This window comes from Myotis yumanensis, unplaced genomic scaffold, assembly GCF_028538775.1.
Source record: "Myotis yumanensis isolate MYYU_CA2020_CCGP unplaced genomic scaffold, mMyoYum1.0.hap1 SCAF_11, whole genome shotgun sequence".
NCBI classification, from domain to species: domain Eukaryota; kingdom Metazoa; phylum Chordata; class Mammalia; order Chiroptera; family Vespertilionidae; genus Myotis; species Myotis yumanensis.
This window is the reverse complement of record NW_027223762.1, coordinates 43239538-43261161: the sequence shown is the minus strand read 5'-3', so window position 1 is coordinate 43261161 and position 21624 is coordinate 43239538. Positions and strand designations below refer to the sequence as shown.

Here is a 21624-nt window from a genome sequence, read left to right as displayed (position 1 = left end):
AGTTACCTTTGGGAGTAAATAGGAGAGGAGGAAACTGTTGTTTCTCATAATAAACTCTATAGAACTATTTGATTCTGTACGACTTGGCTATGCATGGCTTTTCATGAATAATTTGGATAAAATCTATTGATCAAAAAAAGATGAAATATAAGTCGTCTGATTTGGAATATATATATATATATATATATATATATATATATATGGAAAAATTTAGTGTGCAAAGGAAGAGTGCTCTTATTTAAGATTATTTATAGTTATCTTTGGCACCATTGATTTTCTTTTCTGCTTTATGGGGGGTAATTGAGCAGTCTTCAGTCCTCAGATTCATAGATGTAACAAGATGGAATTAGAATTATGTGTAAATTAAATTAAGGTCCATTCAATTCTTTGTTATATTGTGTGCCTTATTAAAGAAGAGAACAGATAAATTTGGTAGAATGGGCAACAAAGCAAATGTTTTTTTATAATGTAAACATTTTGAAGGTGATGAAAATTTGTGATAATCAGAGTGATCTCTTTCCTTTGCCTTATATTCTTAAGATAAATATTTACCTGTGTTCAGAAGAGAATATGAGTTCTTCAACACCCTCTTTTAGTTGCAAAATAAATATTACACTCTGCCGCACCTGCCACTACTACAGGTCCATGCCCTGATTTCGTACTTGGGCATGTGCTCTGATGAATGAGCTGTCCGTACTGCTGCAGGAGAAGATTGGGAAAGAGGGAATTAGAAGAACAATGAAGGAAAATAGTGCTGATAGGCTAGTCTTCATAAAATTGGCTAGGCCTCAGAATTTTGTGGGAGAGAGCCTGCGGCCTCATATTATTTCATTGGGAAACAACTTTTTGTTAAATTTAAAATAAAGGAACATGACCCACAATGTGAAGTTTTTCTTGGGTGGTTTGTAAAATAACAACCTCATTCCAATATAATACTCCTAGAATTTCCTACTGTCCCCAAGTGTCATAAACGCACCACACTAATGTGGAAATGAGGTTCAGTTCACTGAACTCATTTTTTACTTGAATTTGAGACCAATACTTTAGATCTAAGTTATGAGGTGGAAATGATTGATTTTATTAACATAAGTAAGATGCTATCTGGTTATGTTTTTATTATATAATTTAACCTCTGAAATATGCAAGGATATATAAGAGGTTATTTAAAATGATGCTTTAAATATGATAGTAAATATGTAACCTAAGTACTATTAAACATTATTACACAGGGGGTCAAGAACAACCACTTTATTATTTTTATTATCAGATAAACTTTAGATTGGTCAGACACAGCCTCTCTCTGTCTTTCTAAAAGATGAATGGAAGCAAGATGTATTTTTCATCTCATCACTGTAATGGTTTATTAATGCTTTTGTTTAATAGGTAGTGATCTTTCATACAGGTCTAAATGAGCTAGTATTCTTGTGTTGTATTGTTTATATTTCAAGTCAAATATAAAAACTGCATGATTGAAATATAGAATAAATATTTTAAAACAAAGACTTGCTTCTCTTTTACTTCCCTTCTCTTTACATGCTAGGTGTTTCCCCCTTTTTTCCCTTCTCTTCCCCCCCCCCTTTACTTCTTTTCTCGCTCTTTTCTTCTCTCTTGGTGTAGAAATCTTGCTTGCAAGACCTGAGGATTCTGCTTCTTTCTGAGCAGACTTACATGCTGACCAACCCAAGTGAGAATCTTTATTTTAAAAAATATCAACTGTGATGTAAGATCTAAAACCATAATAAAGTTTAACTCAAGTTTGAAAGCTATGGTATTTGCTCTCTATTATGTATATATTTAGTTGTGTGGATAATGGTTCTTTGGCTAAAGAACAATTCCAACTATGGCATTTTTAGAGGGTTTAAATTCAAGGGTAAAGACTAGTCAGTTCTGGTTTGTCCCAGAGCCCAGATTTTCTTGATATTCTGATATAATTTTATTATTAATTCTAATTAGATTAAATAGGTTCCAATACCTAATTTGATATCAACACAGTGAAAAGTGTACAAAGCAAACAAGGACACCAAAGACATGGTTTAAAATGGTTGTAAATTTTGCCCATTTTTAAATGAAATATGATTCATCCTTGGATCCTGCCTGCAGATAGTAATTTATTCTACTGTTTTAATTCCATCTTAAATTTGGTAAGTGCTTTCTCACATTTAGTTCTTTTCTATCCTAAATTTAGGTCTATTTAATGTAATTCTACAAAGTAGATCTTATAGAGCATGATTAATATGTTTTGTCATTTCAGTTGTCTTTAAAAAATGCTTTTATTGGGGTGTCAGGGATCATTAATAATAAAAAAATAGGTCTCTTATGTAATTGACTATAGACAGTACTGTAACATTTTATAAATAGAAAAATTATGAGTTATAAATCAGAATAGTTGAAGAGGAATTAGCACCAACCAAATTTACTTAAAAAAAAAAGATTGAGTTTGATTATATTGATTATAAGAAGACTTTGAGATAGTGGTCTAAGATGGTAGATCCTTTAATATACTTAGGGAGAAAGGAGACTGGTTCCATTGTTGACATTCTCAAGGGCTATAGCCATTTACTTATTATGAATTTGACTTGCACTAATTACAAAGTAGGAGAGCTAATGCCTTACCTTATCTTTGTCATTCCGTTATAGTGATACTAAAAAATACCAAGCGTCAGTCAAACCTCTTTCTAATAATTTTAGAGGGTGTAAGCTCATATCTATTCCTAGTCAAGTCTTTTTTTTTTTGTAGAGAAAATTTTATAATCCTATATAATAAAATATGCAAATCGACCAAATGGTGGAATGACCAGTGGAATGACTGGTCGCTATGACATGCACTGACCACCAGGGGGCAGACGCTCAACACAGGAGCTGCCCCCAGCCTGCAGGTCCCAGGCCAGCCAAGGGGATGCCAGCAGGGGCCCCTCAGTCACCCTGCCAGTTCCCCCACAGATTGGCCCTCATCACTGGCAAGGCCTAGGGACCCTACCCATGCACAAATTTCATGCATCGGGCCTCGAGTATTTTAATAATTAAAGAACATAGGTTTGGAATCAAAAAAGCTAAGTTAAAGCATGTCTCTCTCAGTTATAATGTGAGTGGACAAAACATTTAATCCAAGCCTTCCTTTCCTCTTTTATTTTGTTTGTTAATCCTCACCCGAAGATATTTTTTTCATTGCTTTTTAAAGAGAGTGCAGAAAGGAGGGAGGGAAGCATGAAGGGAAGAAGGGGGAGAGACACAGAGAGAGAGATACATTGATTGGTTGGTTGTCTCCTGCATGCTCCCTGACCAGGTCTGGGGATCAAACCTGCAACCCAGGTAGGTGCCTTTGACTGGGAATCGAACCCGAGATGCTTTGGTGTTTGGGAGGCAACTTCTCTAACCACTGAGTAACAAAGGCCAGGGCCTTCCTTTCCTTTTTTATTAATAAGAGTCAAGATTATGTAAGTAAAGTACTTACCACTGTGTCCAACACACTGCATGCCCCCCAAATATGGCATTTTTGGATGATTTTTGTTTTGAGATCAATGTGATTTTTTCAGGCAATTACAGTCTTCACTTGGGAGTGTCTTGGGTATTAATAGCCTGATACCAACTGTCTTTCCCCTTCTCCATCTCCTTAGTAAATGATTGCAACTCTGTTTTTCTGTGAGTATTTAAACAAACTGATTTGGAAATGCATGAGTCATGACTTTTGGAGGGGAACATTTTTTTAACCTTAAAACGGTTTTTCGTGCTTTGTTGTTAAGAAATGCAGGATTTGTTGTTGTTGTTGTTTATTTTTGTTTTTTACTATATCTGTAATGATGGCTTTAATGTCAATGAGGAACTAATCTCTAGACCTGTTTAAATAAGCAATTCAGACCATAAAAATTAATGAGACTGAAATAGATTTTACAGAGTATGAGGATTGGATCTAGAGCCCTCTCCAGTCCCTATGTGTTCCCTTTGACCTGGGGGACGCCTTTTACTGGTCCTGGAGTAATCAGTAGATAATTCCTAGGATTGTTGTGCTCTCAGCAAGTGGTTTATTCTTATCCTCTGTCAGATGTTTTCTTTACTGAGCACAAAAGCTCCATTAAAATAATGCTAAGGGAATTGATGTGTGAGGAAATAAAAAGAAAGGGAGAAAAAAAATATTTAAACACGTTCCGGAGAGCCAGAGATATAGACTTAAGGATGGTCTAAAAGAGAGAACTCCAGCTTAGTTGTATTTTCTCACATCCTTCTAGATCTCCTGACAAAGTATTTTAGCAGGTAACCCTTAAAGTAGTTAAAATTTTTTTTAAAAAATTACATACATTAAAATTCATTATTTTTTGGTATGCATGGGTTTTTTAAACATGCGTAGTAGTTTCATGTAACCAGCACTACAAATATGATACAGAACAATTTCATCATTTCCCCAAATTCCATTGTGCTGCCCCTTTGTAGTCAAACCTTCTCCCTGCCCATAACCCATGGCCATTGATCATGAAATGAATAAAAAAATATAGGATGGGGCCTTAGCCAGTGTGGCTCAGTTGGTTGGGCAGCATCCTGTGCATTGGAAGGTTGCCAGTTTGATTCCCAGTCTGGGCACATGCCCGGGTTGCAGGCTCGATCCCTGGTAGGGGGTGTGCAGGAGGCAGCTGATGTTATGTTTCTTTCTCTCTCTTCTCCTTTCCACTCTCTTTGAAAATCAATTTAAAAATTCTAAAAAAATGGATGGGAAACACATCCAACAAATAATTAGGACTACTAACTAGAACTTTAGTTAATTATTGCTACACTACTCACTAATGGGGAATGTGGCATTTCTCTTATTCTCTCTTGTTTAGGATCTTTACAGAAATGAACCCCAAACCAAAAACACAAAGTTAAATTTTTGCAATCGAAGAGTGACAGACAAACATCTAAATTGTTGCTTTTTCTCGGTCTATGGGATTCTAAGGTTTAGAGGTTTTATCACCTTTGAACCTGACTCCTGGGATGGATTCTTTCTATTTTCATCAGAAGGTGAATGGATAAATGACTGCTCTGAGATGGCTAGGGAATATAATACTTTGGACCAGGAAATATGGGAAATGGTCAGGTCTTTAGAGTTGAATTTTTCAATTGTGGACTTCTTTGTTCTTTGTGAGAGGCTAAGGAACAGTGTAATGGCAAGAGTTTATACTATGAGCTGAAAGTTTTCTACCGATTATGTTTTATTTGTTTTGAAAGCTTGCTAAAAAAGCTGTTTTGTTGACAAGTTCAGGCTACTTTACCTTCCTGACATACTTTTCTAATTGCACATCTATAGCAAATTTAGAACAGCTTTCAGTTATTACTTGTGTGTGTGTGCGGAGGAGAAAGTTCTCGGCAGATTAGGGCATTTGTTTTGGGGGAAAGAAAAGCTTGGTCAGGTTGTGGTGCGTACTTGCACGTGTGTGTGTTTGCTTAAACTCTGAAGTCAGCCAACTGTGGAGGCCTCTGAGTGTGGTTAGACATTAGTGCAGAACAGTGATAATGGACCTTTATGTAAATTTTTAAGTATTTGGAAATTTTTAAAAATTGAAAAAATACTGTTTTAGAAATGAGGGGTACCTGTTAGGGGAGATGATTACACTCGATACCAGTGAGATGTTAATGAGATTGGGAGGGAAGTAGTGAATTGAAGAGCCCTTATTTTTAAAAAGCCTTACAGTGCCAATGATTAAGATGTATTTTGTCCCATGGTACACCACCATGAAGGAAGTGGACTTTAAATGACACGGGACCCACTTGGAGAACAGTAGGTAATAAAAGGGACCTGGGGCAGGTGTTTGAAAAAGGGAAACCTATAGCTAGGATAGAGTCCAGGAAGGGAACTAAGATGATAATCATTTACTGGCATTTTCTTATGGGCACGTGTCTGAATTGGTTTCATCTTTTTGTTCTCACAGAACCTCGCACACAGATTTGTATTAACTTAGGCATTCATCAAATGTTTGTTATGTTATACATATATATACTTTTTTTTCCCCCTCTTGGGCAGAGCACTTATGTATTTAGAAACAGGCAATCTCCATGGATATTGTAAAAGTTTTAATATTTTCCTGCTCTTCTTAGGCTATTAAGTTGCTAATGAAACCTATGACTGTTACATACAACTTTGATATCTCAAGATGCAATTTAGCTTTGAAAGCCCTGATGAAATTTTTTCACTTACGTATAATTTTATCTTGACTCTCCCCAGTGAACCTTTCTCAATTCTATATATCAGTGAAGTTTTTTTTTTTTTATTGTGGTAAGATGTACATAATGTAAAATTTACCTTTTAAAAAAATATATATATATCTTTATTGATTTCAGAGAGGAAGGGAGAGGGAGAGAGAGATTGAAACATCAATGATGAGAGAGAATCAATGATTGGCTGCCTCCAGCACATCCGCCACTGGGGATCGAGCCTGCAACCCAGGCATGTGCCCTTGACTGGAATCGAACCAGTCTGCAGGCTGATGCTCTATCCATTGAGCCAAACCAGCTAGGGCTAAAATTTACCTTTTTAATAGTTTTTAAATGTGCAGTTTTATGGCATTAAGTACATTCACATTGTAATGATACTCATCTCTACCAACCATCTCTAAAACTTTTTCATCTTCCCAGACTGAAACATTGAAACAGTGAGTTTTAAGCTGTAATGTGTGTTCCAGTCTGATGAACAAATAACCTTTTACATACCTGCTGAGGAACTTGTGCTCTCTTTGCAGGGAAGAAAAAGAGGCAAAGAGCAAAGCTGGAATTCTTTTAATTTAATAAGAAGCAGATTATAATTATTGAATTTTATAGATATTTTTTTCTGTTTTTTTTTCCTCAGAAATTTGTTCAGAAGCAATAGTTGGGAGAAGAGAGAGATTCTGTGGTCTTTTTAGATTGCAAGATATGTATACAGAAAGCAATTTTTTCTTTTAGATATAATCTTATATGTTGACTTAGGCTGAAGTCTGTTGCTAATTTGTATCTTTCTCTTACTTATAAGTAAACCATACGAGAAAACAAGTGCCAAAAAACAGTACAGATTACTTCCCAACAAAACGACTTGAGGTCTCCTCAGTCTTCCCAACACGGATCTACTAGCTGTCCTGATGAAGAGGCTGTGGCCTAACTGGGCATGTGTTTTGTTTGTCTTTGCTGGTAGGTCTTCAATCAGAGTTGGTCTTTTAACATTGGAGAATAGAAATATGTATAGCAGTGGTTTATAAACATTGTAGAGATATAAACCTTTTGAGTGTCTAATGAAAGCCATGAACCCTCTCTAGAAAAATTATCAAGTGAATAGAAATTTTTCATAAAATGCCAGGGGATTTAGGCACTCTTTGAAATACATCCAATTATGTATCCCTGGTGGGAACCGTCTGGATGTTAAGGTCCACAGTATGTATCAGATTCAGTAGTATATTCTGGGATTCTTCTATTCCAGTTTCATCATGATTGGTGAAGAGTACAGAGAAAAGATTGAATGAAGTTGTGACTCTCAGTTTCATTTTATACCATAAGCGACAATGGATGCTATCTTCATAAACACATTGACAGATAGGTTCAAGATGGTGGTAAACTTTTCTGAGTAGCTGAGTTTAAATAGCAGATAGGTGTCAGAGACTAAGTTGACCTATATTGCATTTTGTTATGAAAGTTGGATAAAGTTTTATTTCCAAACTTTGGTTTGGCTTGAACTTCTCATATGTTTTTGTCAGTTATTTTTTTCTCTTATATTTGCTGTACAGGTAATACAGAAGAAATAGAGTAGGGCAAACTAATTTTTAAAAAAGTTCTAATTTTGACTTGAAATAGCTGGAGATAGCATAGTATGAGTAAGCTTAAAATTGGTATCAACTTAAATATTTAGTGTGACATAAAAGACATTTTACTTTGGGGAAGACTTAACCTCTTTCTTCCCAGAGAAAACCCTCCTTTTTCTTTATGGGTGACCTTACCTCTTAACCAATGTCATAGAGAAACTGAGGACTATTAGGCAGAAACTCTCTTGGATCTCAGCACTCTTGTTCCTTAACTATTTAGGTCTCCACCATTCGTTAATGCTTTAACTCCAGTCTCAGAGGAAGAGGCTATTTCTCCTTTTTAAGCTATTTCTTTAACTTGTGCTTAGTCTGATTTTTTATTTTGTTTTGTTCTGTCAATTATTCTCTTATTCTCCTCCCTTTTTCTTCAACCTCTCCCTTTCAGTAACTCTTTTCACTTCATAATTGACATGCTTAGGTCTCCCTTTTGTTGGCCACCTTACTATAATCCCTCTTCCTTTTACCAAACCAACCAATGCTTTTCTTTCATATTCCCTGTCTCATTGTATGACATCACTATTTATCCAAGATAGAAATCTGATATGCTAAGAAATTTGATAGTTCTGTAGGGATTTAAGAATAGTAAAAATATTATGGGGTGGGGAAGAGTATACATAATATTGTAAAATGAAATTGCATCGTATTAAAAAGCAGAATATAAGAACTATGGAGAGAGTCTTCTTGGGATAGTTTGAGACTTGTAATGTTTGGAAGTAGAGGTGGACTAAATAGCCTGATGAGGCTTTTTTCCAACTTTACTACATTTACTACAGTTACTAGGAATTTTCAAAAAATTTGACATCCATATTTTCAAAATAAATTGAACATTTGTGCCTAATATCTGTATATTTGTATTTATAAATTGTATATGTATATTACTCTCATTTTTTTTATTATGGACTTTCTTCAGTAAAACAGTTTTGTCTATATGTACCCCATATATGTATATTTCATTTATTTATAAATTATATATACACACACACACACACACACACACACACATATGTACTACTCTCATTAGCCACTGCCTTAGAGCAGGATATATATTTAGTGGAGGGATCCATTGTTAATAATACACTTAAATCCATTTTTCAATTAGTCTTGATAATTTCAAATTTTGGGGGTTATTTTCTATCAGATCAGCTTTGATGATTTTTATATTTACCACATGATATGTTTGGCAAGGGGTTCTTAACAGGTGTATCAACTTTCCATTGCTGTTTAACAAACCACCCCATAACTTAATGGCTTAAAATAATACCAACTTATTATTTCTTATGAGTCCATGGATCATCACTTCAGGCTGTACATAGCTAGAGAGTTTGTCTGCTGACCTCACCTGGAATCACTCAGGAGGCTGGCTGGCAGTTGGTGCCCACTGTAGTTTTGTCCTCCACCTGGCTTCTTACCCCAGTGGGGTTGTCTTAGAGTCTAGAGAGAAAGAGAGCTGAAGCTCTAGGCCTCTTAGGATCTAGACACTAGAATTTGAAAAAATCCCTCACATTCTGTTATCCAAAGCAAGCCACAAAGGCAGTCCAGATTCAAGGTGGTGCAGAAATGATCTTTACCTCTTGGTAGGAGATGCAGCAGTGTCACATTGCTAAGGGGCATATGCACAGGGAGGCATAATTCATTAGGGACCAGTATTATAATGGTTTTACAACACTAGGATAAAGGCAAGCATTCATCCTGCTATTTTCTTGTCAGTTGCATGTGCTAGCATTATTAGTATTATTTGCAGTTTCTTTCTAGGAGTATGTTAAAGCCATTTGTTCATTTTCTACAAGTTTAACTAAAACTAAATAATATAATTTAATTTCAATGAACTGAGCACAAGTAATCTGTAATATATTGCAATAAGATGAAAGAAGATAAACAAATGAGGTTATTATATCAACCACTTTGCAGTCTTCAATATAGTACATCTTGAATTCCATATGTGGTACTTACTTGACTTTCTGACGTAGAGTGAGGCTGTCACTGTTATTTCTTCAATCAAATGTTAGTAAAGCTTAGTGTTGTTTTTTTTTAAGATGAAAATAAGTATAAACACTAATGGATTGTTTTTACTAAATTGTGGGGGTAGACACATCCACTTTGGAAACCATGGGTCATACTAATATGGAATAGTTATGTGACACAAGTCTGTACCATTGGTATGCCCATTAGTGTCAACTCTGCAAAAGTCATTGATTTAGATCAGTGGTTCCCAAACTTATTTGGCCTACCACCCCCTTTCCAGAAAAAATATTACTCAGTGCCCCTAGAAATTAATTTTTTAAAAAATTTTAATAGCAATTAAACAGAAAGATATATGTATTAATGTTTCTACCTTTTTCGTAAAATATAGTAAAGAAAGGTGTAAATTAGAAACATTGAAGTTTGAAATTATGAAACTATTTATTGAACTCAGAATAGAAAGGTAATACAAAAAAAGTTAAAACAAACGCACCTGTGGCCATCACCGCCCCCCTGGATCGCTGCAGCGCCCACCAGGGGGCGGTAGCGCCCACTTTGGGAATCACTGATTTAGATGGCACTCTTTCTACTGCACTAGACGAAGCCTGAGAGGCCTTCTGAATGTTGTGATCTAGGCAGGCCTTTACAAATAGATCATAGATGGTACATGAGATAAAATGTGTTCGCTATTCTGGTTATAAGAGATTAATTTGACTTGTGTAAGAGGTAGAGTGTTCATATATTTTAGTTGGCATTTTAGGAAAGAGCCTGTGTGTGTGTGTGTGTGTGTGTGTGTGTGTGTGCGTGCGCTGCACGCGTATTGGGGTTTGTATGAGGGAATTGGGAGATTATGGCCTTCCATTTCTCCTTTAGCAATATATCTTTTTTTCCCCATCAATGGTAACTCTCCTTTGGTTTCCATATGCAAAGAAAAACGTTGAGAATAATTTCATATAATTTTAACTTGTGTTTGGATGGGAGATGAAACAAGTGTTTATTTCAGATGAGTGAGGTTGGTCTTAATCCTGTTCTCCACAAAAATCAGTTCACAGTTGCAATTTCCTGGTGTATATGAGTTGCTGTTATCAGTTCTTAGCTTTTGATACATGCTTTTCTATTGTACTGCTGGAGCTTTACTAGCTTGAGAAGCCATGTTAAAATTCTAGTGCAGTCATAGCTACTTCTCTATAGCTGTGCTTTTCTCTGTCCTGGTGACTTAAAAAATGCTTCTTCCATGCAGCCAGCAGGATTAACAAGTAGGCAAGCTGAACCCCAAAGTGTTCAGCCTTCTTTCTTGTCTTGACCCCATAACCTCTCCTCTGGTTGGCAGCGTGCGGGTGTTGACAGTTCTCCTGGTTCAGCCAAAGTTGAAAGATAATTGCTTGTGGACTAGCGGCTGGGATGGTATGTGTTTTAGCAGCAAGCACCCAACTCGCATCCCCAGGCAAAGCTTTGGATCTGGTGCGCATTTCAAAGCATGTGTTAAACTTTATGTGATACTGATTAAAATGGAGGGCTCCAGGGTGAATTGGCAGAGCCCCACAACTGCATCTGCCAGATGACATGCAGAGAAATGTCTTGCTACAAATGGAAGGGCTGAATTCTGTCTATTCTAGCATATGCAAGGCTGCAGAAGCAAAGGTGACTCTGGGAATGTGTACATACACAGCCTGCAGAGCATTCGGGATTCTTTAGCAACTCCTTTGCTCCCATGGCATTTTAGCAGGAAGAAAACCTTCTCATTTTCCTTCTCCTTTAAACAACAATAACAAAACACATGTGGAAATAATAATTTGCATCACCCTGCCTTCAGTTTGCCATTCCTCCTGAACATTTATGAAAAGCCTAACTTGGACCAAAGACATGGAGGAGGAAGAAGTGTCTACCTTCCAAAGCTAGACTTATGGGTCACTGGAATGAGAACTACGAAGTTCATTCTTGAAGGAGGCAAGCCCTTATAAAGCAGATGAGTTTGTATTCCAGCTTTTAAGGTTCTAGGTCTCCTTAGGACTTCTTTCTAAAAAGAAGTATGTATTTATATCATATGTATAGATCATCGCCTTCTCAAAGGCAACAAAGACAACATTAGTATCTCAGGCCACATTTCCATATCCATCTTGCCCTGCTTTTATGACAGGGTTAGGATAGAGAGAACATCAGTTCTTTAAAGGGACTTAGGCATTTTGTTAGGAAAAGGTAAGGAATCTTGAGGAGTAACAAGGGTGAATGGTACACACACAGGGGGATTAAAAAAAAAAGAGAGAGAGAGAAACAGGTTGAAGATATTTGTGGAAAGATGAGGGTGAATTTGCAGCCATAATAACAATTCATATAAATATGAATAAGACTCTTCAATGGATGCTAAAATTCTGGGTGAAAGTTTGAGGAGGAACAGAATATTCACAGTCTCAAAGTGTCTCCTGCCAAATAGCTTATTAATTATAAAAGAAAAAAACGGTAACTACAGGGGAGAAATCTGACAAACCCTACCTTAGCCCAGTGCTTAAAGTTAATGTCACATTGACAGGACAAACCCACCTGTGTGGATGCACCCAGGAGGCTATAGCCTGAATTTAATCATGAGAAATCAATTAGACCAAAATGTGGCCTGACCCTCTAAATATGTCCATGTCATGAAAGAAAAAGAAAGGAACTTAAATGAGACTACAGAGAATAACAACTAAATGCAACATGTGATTCTGAATTGAATTCTGCCCTGGGAAAAATTTGCTATAAAGGACATTATTGGGAAAGTTGGCAGAATTTGAATGTGAACCATGAACTAGATCATTGTTAAATTTTTTTGATTTTAATAGTTATACTTTGATTATATAAGAAAATATCCTTGTTTTTGGGAAATATTTAGGGGAAAAGAAGCATTATGTCTTCAACTTACTTTCAAATGATTCAGATATGTGTGTAATATATATGTGTGTGTGTGTATATATATATTTGAAAGTTAGGAGGGAGGGAGAGAAAGATAATTTTATCTACTTATTTTTTTCTTGAGTTTGTTGGGTGACATTGGTTGGTGCAATTGTGTAGGTTTCAGTGTATAATTATATAATCATCTGTGTATTGTTTGTTCACCATCCCAAATGAGAAAAATAATTTTAAAATTAATATGGCAAAATGTTAACAATATGTAATTCTAAGTGATTCTGGGTCAAGGGCATGTGGGAGTTCTTTGTTCTATTCTCGTGACTTTTTCTGTAAATTTGAAACTATTTTAGAATAAAAGTTAAAAATGTAAAAAAAAAGGAGAGGGAATAATCAGCCAGATTTCTAATTCATGGGTGAACCAGATGGGAACAGATATAAGAATAGGGATTACAAAATATGGAGTAGGTATAAAATATCATTAAAAAGCCACCCCAATTATATTGATGTATGGATTTAAATGGCCCCACCAAACATTGATATATTTCACCTCATTTCTTTCCTGCTCAGAGACTGAAGAATTGTTTGACCCTCTGTAGTATCCTTTTGTTTTTCAGAATGGCTCTAAAGATGGCTTTGGGGACTCACTACGGGATTCTGTTATCATTTCACTTATATTTGAGGTGGTGCAGATCCTGGATTACATTTTATTCTTTTATACATTTTATATAATAAAAAATAAGCTTTATACATACAGATATTCCAGTTTTCCAGGTGAGACCATCAGATCTGTTTTGCTTTTAAGTGTTTTCTATGACTTATCATGTTTCTTTGTTAAATCAGATTTCTCCCTTTTTTCCTTCTCCTACTCCTTCATCTTTACTCTTTTGAAACAAGGTTGGAGAATTTGCAGGGAATGGAAAGAAAAAAATGCTGGCTGTTTGCCTACCATTGTGGAACTTTTATTGAATTTCATGCAATTTCTTCATTTTCTTCTGGTTATTACAGCTCAGTTTTCTGTCCTGAAGATACTTATTTCTAAAGAGTATTTTTGACTAAAATTTTGTTAAGGGTATTTTGAGGGTGGGAGGTTGATATCTGTGGGTTTTTTTTTCTTCCTCTCCTAGAGTCTTGGTTAGGTCAAATAGAATTTGCCCCAAGGATATTAGTATTGAATTCATGTAAAAGAATTTTGAAACACAAGATTCCACTTAATTTCCTCTTTTGGGCTTTTGTAGACTATTTTGTACAGATAGAAAAATGCAACTGGAATGTACTGAACCACTAAATCTTAGTGACTGCCTCTTCTTTCCAAGGATAATCCTAGAGTTTCAAATGGGTTGGTTACTAAATGGAAGCTTTCCCTTAGGTAAAGTAGTCTTATCTGATAAAGAATACTATGAAAAAAGAAGAGGAAGATTCTGCACACTTTTGTGTGTGTGTGTGTGTGTGTGTGTGTGTATAGTGAAAGTTGTAGAAGAGAAGGGGGAATATAGAAAAAGGAATTTGCAACTTGTTAGTAATCACATAGTATTTTCCTTACGATAACACTTTCACCTCATGAATTTATTTTATGTCTGAAATATTACCTTTGTTTAATAATATCTCATAATTTTAATACAGTTTTTAAAAATGTCAAGATTACTATCTTGATGTTTTACGCTTTGTAATAAATTTCAAGCAACAAATACCTATTGAGTGTGTATTAAAATCGTATACAACATGCCAGATGGTCATATTTGCTGTGGAGGGAAGTTAAGCAGGGCAGAGGGTAAGTTTAGCTGTTTATTTGAAGTTGGATAAAGTGTTCAGTCCTTTAGCGTTCTATAGTTAGACACTTAAAATTAATCTTGGTATTTTCAAGATTTATTGTCTCTTCACATCAGCTGAAACTCATCATTTTGTTAGAGTTTAGGCTGCCTATGGTTGGCAGCACTTACTACTTCTGCTTCTTCACTAGGCCTGGCTCTGACTGTAAACAACTATTTATTAAGTAAATGGGCATAAATATTTGTGATTGTCCTTGTTTTTCATAGTATCTTTGGCTAGTGCAAAGCCAAATACAACAGCAGGTCACCAAATAATTGTATTTGATTTTAAAGAAGTACTTGAAACTTCAAGATTAAAGATGTTTTTATCTATTATATATATATATATATATATATATATATATATACACACACACATACACATATGTATTTACAATGCATACATATATTTATAATGGACTAGAGGCCCGATGCACAAAATTCGTGTGAGAGTAGGCCTTCCTTGTTCTGGCTGCCGGCACTGGCTTCTCTCTGGCACCTGGGACCTGGGATTCCCTCCAGCAGCCGGCAGGCACTCAGGACCCAGGCTTCCGTTGCAGCCCGGCTTCATCCAGAAGGATGTCCGGTCTAATTAGCATATTACCCATTTATTATTATAGATATGAGACAAAAACGAATTTGGATGTTTTTTCTATTTTTGTTTCATCAACATCTTTGATAAACTAACTCATTTTTAGCCAGTTTGGTAGACACATTTGTGCTCTTCTATTTTATTTCAGGGCAGAAAGTTTCAAACTATTTAGTGTTTTTGTTGACACTTGCAATTTTTACTTATTTTATTCTCTAATAGGGTTTTGAAAAAGCTTTATTGAATCTTTTGCAGTGTTTTCAGAATTTGTCCATTCACTTGGTTGATAATTTTCATGAAACCTCAGAGTAGTCTGTGTATCATCAATCCAGGTTTAGTTGGAGGAGTGGAACCACAAGGAGAGTGCTAACCCAGTTCCCACAATTGCAAGAGATCAATCCCAAAGCAGGGCTGTTATCTTTGTGTCCGAACTTGGAGTTTGAAGTCTAAAGGGAAGGTATCCAAGAGAAGAAGGTAAACATAAAATCAGGGAGAGCAAGGGCAAGCTGGAACCTACAAGCATGAGTGGGAACCCATGAGAATGGACTGAAACTCATATTAGTTCTTTGCTATCTCTGATCTTGATGATGTGGATAAATTACAGGAGAAACTGGTGTCCTTCTTCTTGGAGCTAAACACACAGCTGGCCCAGGAGAAATTGAAGGAGCATCTAGGCATAAGTGGAGTAATAGCAGGCCTGTTTGCTGCCATGGGCCAACATGCTTAGCCAAGCAGTTAGGTGCAACATGAACTACAAGATGGCTGCTGCTTCATTTCTACTCTAAATCTTGCAGCCCTATGTCTTGTTCCTTACCTGGAAACATAGGGAAGGGAATTATGGGAAATGTAGTTTGGCCTAGCCAAGTTGACACATTACAACTTTGTGTCTATGATCCCAGACAATTAAGAAGCATTACTCTGTAGCAGGGGTTGTAACTGCAGGGGTTGTAATTAGAACACAGTTTAATTTGTTTACATATTGTCTACTTTTGTGCTGCCAAGGAAAGTTGAATAGTTTGCAATAACCACTGTATTGCCTACAAAGCCTAAAATATTTACTATTCGTCCTTTTAAGGACAAGTTTACTGACCCTTATTCTGTAGAGACTAAGAGATTCTTTAGACCCCAGAGGACTCATATCTAGAAACCCTTCTCAGAAGCTTAAGCCTCATGTTTTCAGAAGGATAACTTGTCTCCCCAATTGTGATAGTCCACAGACCTTCTCAGGAGAATAAATCCCTAGCCGTTTACTATGGCAAGGAAAGGTCCTTGATCAGGTGAAGTTAGAAAGGGGAATCTGAGGGTCTAATCGCTCCTTGTGCACACTTTCACCTAAGCCCATTCAAGCTCCATTTTCTACGTTCCCTTCCAGAGATACCCAGTGCTACCAGTGTGACGCAAGTCATGCTGCCACTTGCTCGCTTTGTCTGGTTACGACTTTCCAGCTTTCAACATTTTCTTGCTGTTGGTTCTTAGGTACTATTTGATTTTTGTGGGTTTATGCCTCTTTTTTTTTTAAAGGCTGTTTAGTTTTGTTTCAGTGGAGTTTTGAAGAAGGAGTTCAGCTCAGCACACATGCTCAATTGCCATCGTTGACTTGAGATCATAGAAGTTAGTTTTCACCAAAGAAAACATAATAAAAGAGGCTGTACAGCCAGCAGTATTGAATAAAGGGGTAGGTTATATATAGTGCCCAGTAGTTAACAATTTATGTATTTCTGAGCATCTGAGGAAAAAATTGTCAAGCAATTGCTTTTTTCTAGACTAATCATAAAATACTATATAGTAAGAAAAACAGAAGAGAAAGTTGGGGAAGAAACTAAGATCTTATGATTTTAATGTGTATGGGCTGTGTTTCTCTGTGAAGTATATTTGTATTGAATGCCATAACTTGGAGTATATTACTTAAAGGAATTGTGCAGGCCTCTTCCATTATAGTGGGAAGAAAGAAGACTCTAGTAACAGTGCTTATTTACTACTGTTTACTAGTATATGAGAAGTTCAGAGTCTTTGAACATAAATACTTTAGGAGTGGTTAATTTTATTGATGGGTAAGTGGAGAATTCAGAATCTTGCTTAAGGTTTATAGAGAAGTGTTAAAACAAAGCATTAGGCCTTCATTTCTGAAACCTGGACTTTTTCTGATACTACTCTTTGGCAAAAAATTTGTGCCTCATTCATCAATTGTTTTGCTTCAGTAGGATTATCATATCAAAATTGTATATTCTAAGATATCTATTGAAAATAGTATTTTCAGAGGTACTGTCCTCTTTTAGTCTATCTTAAAGTTTATTAACTCAGTGAACTTTGTACATGGCCTATTGGTTAAATTTCAGAATTCTGTGGGTGGTTTTTCTATCATGACTCTTTTGCCTGTTAGACTTAAAAGACTGAGCCTTCCTAAGGAAATCCACTTTTCAAAACTCGAGACTTCATGTGTGATGGAACTTAAAAAGAAAAACTCTTGGCTGAGCTTGAATGCTGAGACCTAGCTAAGTGGTTTTCTCTGTCTGGAGAACATTGGAAAGAGGGAATTATTAAGCCCAGCAAATGTAGTTGTTGATGGAAATGCTGACAAGATTGGTCCTGCTTGGTGCCACTGTTGTGAGAAGTCAATCAATATTAGATGTATTGTAAGAGTTGCTGCTTATGTACAAGTTGTGTCTTATAGACCATGTCACATATAAATAAACCTGTTCAAAAATGTTAAGTGATTTCCATAAAAAAACACTTATTCTGTTCTCTTTCTTAAGCCAAATTCTTGTTGTTTATGGCTTCCTGTACCCAACAGTTCCTGATTGTCTCAAAAAGCAAAACATGTTCTGCGTGGATTAAGCTGCTGAAATGCCTTTCAGGCATTGTTTATGGGTCTGCACTCTTTATTTTTAGAGAGAAAGCGAATACTTTAATGTCTTCCATATTCCATAAATCTGTCCCATGCTACAATTCAAAGCTGTGTATGTTTTTGTTAGAAGGTACTTCTGGTTGTACTTAGGGAAGAAAAGCTGCCTAACAATGTTAGTGAATATTTGGGTGGTGGCGGCAGACTCCTCTAAAGTGGATTTGTACTAGTTGAAAGTGCTCTTGGTTTTTAACTCAAGAAAGTAGTCACCAAAGGTGCTGTTACAGTTAGTAGCAGTGTAATTGCTCTTTGATTGCTTTGCACCAGTAAGTTTCCTGTTTGGTTCATCCTTTGGGACCAGTCTTCCCTCCAGGCAAGCTTGCTGATTTACTACTTCTAGCTCCACTGCTAAGTAGCATATTGAGTGTGTCTGCTTAGTGGTCTTAGTATATATAGGGAAGTTAGACATCATGAGGAAGTTAAACATCATGTATCTGCTGACTAAGCAAAAAGTAATTTGAGTTGCAGATTAGATGAGAACGGGTGTGTTTAGGGTGGTATGGCCATAGACTTGAGTTGCAGATTAGAGTTTACTTTTTCTTCTTAACATTTTATTTTGAAAACTTTCAAATATACAGAAAAGTTGGAAGACTTATGCAATGAACCCTCAAGATGTAGACATTACCATCACCCTAGAAAATTCTGTCATGCTCCTTGCTACTCAGTCCTCTACTCTTACCTCCATAAAAGCAACCATTCCACCATAGATTAATTTTGTTTATTGTAGAACTTCATATAAATGGAATCATACACTATGTATTCTTAAATACAGGATGGGTAAAACGTAGGTTTGCAGTTGTGAGTATGTGCATATGATCAAGGCTTCTTTCACTCAGCATAATGATTTTGAGATGCATCCATATTGTTACATGTTTCAGTAGTTTATTCCTTTTCATTGCTGAATTTTGTATGAATTTAACATGTTTATTCATTCTCCTATAGGTGGACACTTGAGTTGTTTCAGTTTTTGGCTTTTAAGAATTAAGCTACTCTGGCCTGGCCGGCGTGGTTCAGTGGTTGCGCGTCGACCTATGAAGTAGGAGGTCACGGTTTGATTCCCGGTCAGGGCACATACCTGGGTTGTAGGCTCAATACCCAGTATGGGGCATGCAAGAGGCAGCCGATCAATGATTCTCTCTCATCATTGATGTTTCTTTCTCTCTCTCTCTCCCTTCCTCTCTGAAATCAACAAAAATATATTTTTTTAAAAAAGAATTAAGCTACTTTGAACACGCTTGTATAATCTATGTATTATTTCTCTGGAGTAAATGTACCTGGGAGTGGAATTCTGTGTCAGAATTTTGACATACTGGTACTCGCCAACTTTTTTGCAAAGTGGTTGTATCATTTTGTGTCCTACTATTCGTTTAGGCAAGTTTCAATTGCTCTGCCTCTTTGCCAACATTTTTGTTTTTGTTATCAGTCTTTTTAATTTTAGTCATTCTGTTCAGTATGTACTATTATCTCATGTGGTCAACATACATTTTTGGTTTAGTGTGGGAAATGAGGAATAAGAGATGGAAGGGACATAAAAACAAGTTGTAATACGAAGGACTTGTATGCATGCATATGAGCATAACCAATGGACACAGACAGGGGTGAGGGCATGTGCTGGGCGGTGGGGGCAGCCAAGGAGAGGTCAATGGGGGGGAAAAAGGAGACTTATGCAATACTTTAAACAATAAAGAATTAAAAAAAACAAAAACAAAAAACAAGTTGTAATAGCCCAGATAGTGAGTTTTCTGCCCTACTGTTGGATGTGGATGAAGCGAAGAGTGAAGAAAACACGAAGAAAAAAGTAAGACAGATGGAGTGATCAGGCAAGTGACAAAAGGAGCCAGAACCGGAGGGATACCAGGATTGAAGTCACTTCAGGGATTTGGGAAGAAGAAGAATAGCAGTTGGCTTAGAGAGTTAAATTTGACTTTTTTCCAACATAAAAACTTTTTTATTGTTTTGATATCTATAGGAGGGAGGGATTAGTATTCATTATTTTAAAATTTCACACACTATATAAAGGTGTATGCAAATAGGAATGTGAGAATCATCCCAGAATCCCACTGCCCACACAAATCAACTTATGGTGAAAAGATTTTTTTTTTAAATGAATAAATGACAGTTATTTATGTATATATGCATGTCATTATATACATATTTGCAGAAATGGGCTTGAGATATACATATAAATTATAGCCCTTTCATTTACAGCTTAGACACAGTTAATGTCCATATGTATAAATAACGTGCAAATAATTTAAAATAGCTTATTATATAAATATTATAATTTACTTACTCCTGTGTTTCTGGACATTGGGTTGTTTCTAATATTTTAAAAGCAGTGTGACTGGTGTGGCTCAGTGGTTGAGCGTCAACCTATGAACCAGGAGGTCATGGTTCAGTTCCTGGTTAGGGCACATGCCCTGGTTGCAGGCTCGATCCCCAGTGGGGGAAGTGCAGGAGGCAGCTGATCAATGATTCTCTCTCATCATTGATGTTTCTATCTTTCTCTTCCTCTCTCTTCTTCTCTGAAATCAATAAAAGTATATATTTTAAAAGATAATATTGTTTTAAAAATGATATCCTCCCCCCCACCTTTTTTTACGCTAGGCAATGGGTGGGCAAGGTTGAAGAAGGTAGAGAATAAAAAATGAAAAGCCCTGGCTCTTGTTGCTCAGTGGTTAGAGTGTTGGCCTGCACACTGAAGGGTCGCAGGTTTGATCCCAGGCTCAGTTGAGGCTTGTTCAGGAGATAACCAATCTATCTGTCTCTCTCATATCAATGTTTCTCTCTCTCGCTCTCCCATCCTCCCTTTCACTCTTTCTAAAAATCAATGGGAAAAAAATCCTTGGGTGAGGATTAATAAAAATAAAAAAATAACATGAAAAAGTATAGTTCTGTCTTTTAGAAACTCATAATCTAATGAAACTGAGTCAGATGTTAAAAGCTTTCAAATATATATATTTTTTGCAGAGTGTTCAGTGATTTGTGCAAAAACACTTTAAGTTAGACTTAATATGACTCTTGCTGGTCAGTTCTTTGTCGGTGTACCTGTGCAGCAAGATTGCCAAATTTTGATAGAGTTTGATACTCTAAGAAGTATAGTAAATGAGTTACATTTGGGAATGTGGATTTCAAAGGTTGTTTGAGAGAACTCTAGAATTGCATGAGAATTTTATGGTTGTTCATTGAAAGAAAGAATAATTATAGAGGGTATGTCTGTCTCAATGTTTACTAGTACATATAATTCTACAATAGGATTTGAAGATCCAGGTTATGAAACAGTACCATAGAATAGCTTCCTGACTTTTTACTTTAACTGTATATGTAAATAAGATGGGTTTCTGATTAGTTATGTTTATAAAGTCAGAACCAAATCAGTTCAAATATTAATACTTGATAACTTTGTCACCAGAAGACTTAAATCTTTTAACTTTATTGAATGAGTGAATAGTTGGTTTTCTCCTGTGCTCTCTCCTTATCTCTCTCTCTCTTTTAAAAAAATATGGGACATTCATGAACCTGTGTGTCATCCTTCTGCAGGGGCCATGCTAATATTCTCTGTATCGTTCCAATATTTAGTATATGTGCTGCTGAAGCGAGCACTCTCCTTATCTCTTATGGTCACCCTTGGTTTTATGAGAGCCCATCACCTCTGCTTTCATAATTAGCCTAAAATATGCTTTCTTCTAGGAA

The 21624-nt window shown here is 36.2% G+C and overlaps 1 protein-coding gene and 1 non-coding gene across 4 annotated transcripts in view; one reads left to right on the top strand and one right to left on the bottom strand.

Annotated features, from left to right (window-relative positions):
* The window catches only part of EXOC6B (exocyst complex component 6B), a 494441-nt gene that overhangs the window by 82366 nt on the left and 390451 nt on the right, over positions 1 to 21624 (top strand). The gene's annotated exons all lie outside the window — the stretch shown is intronic.
* On the bottom strand, positions 21427 to 21534 carry LOC139020186 (U6 spliceosomal RNA). The gene has a single exon (XR_011473207.1). It is a non-coding gene; the product is annotated as a U6 spliceosomal RNA (small nuclear RNA).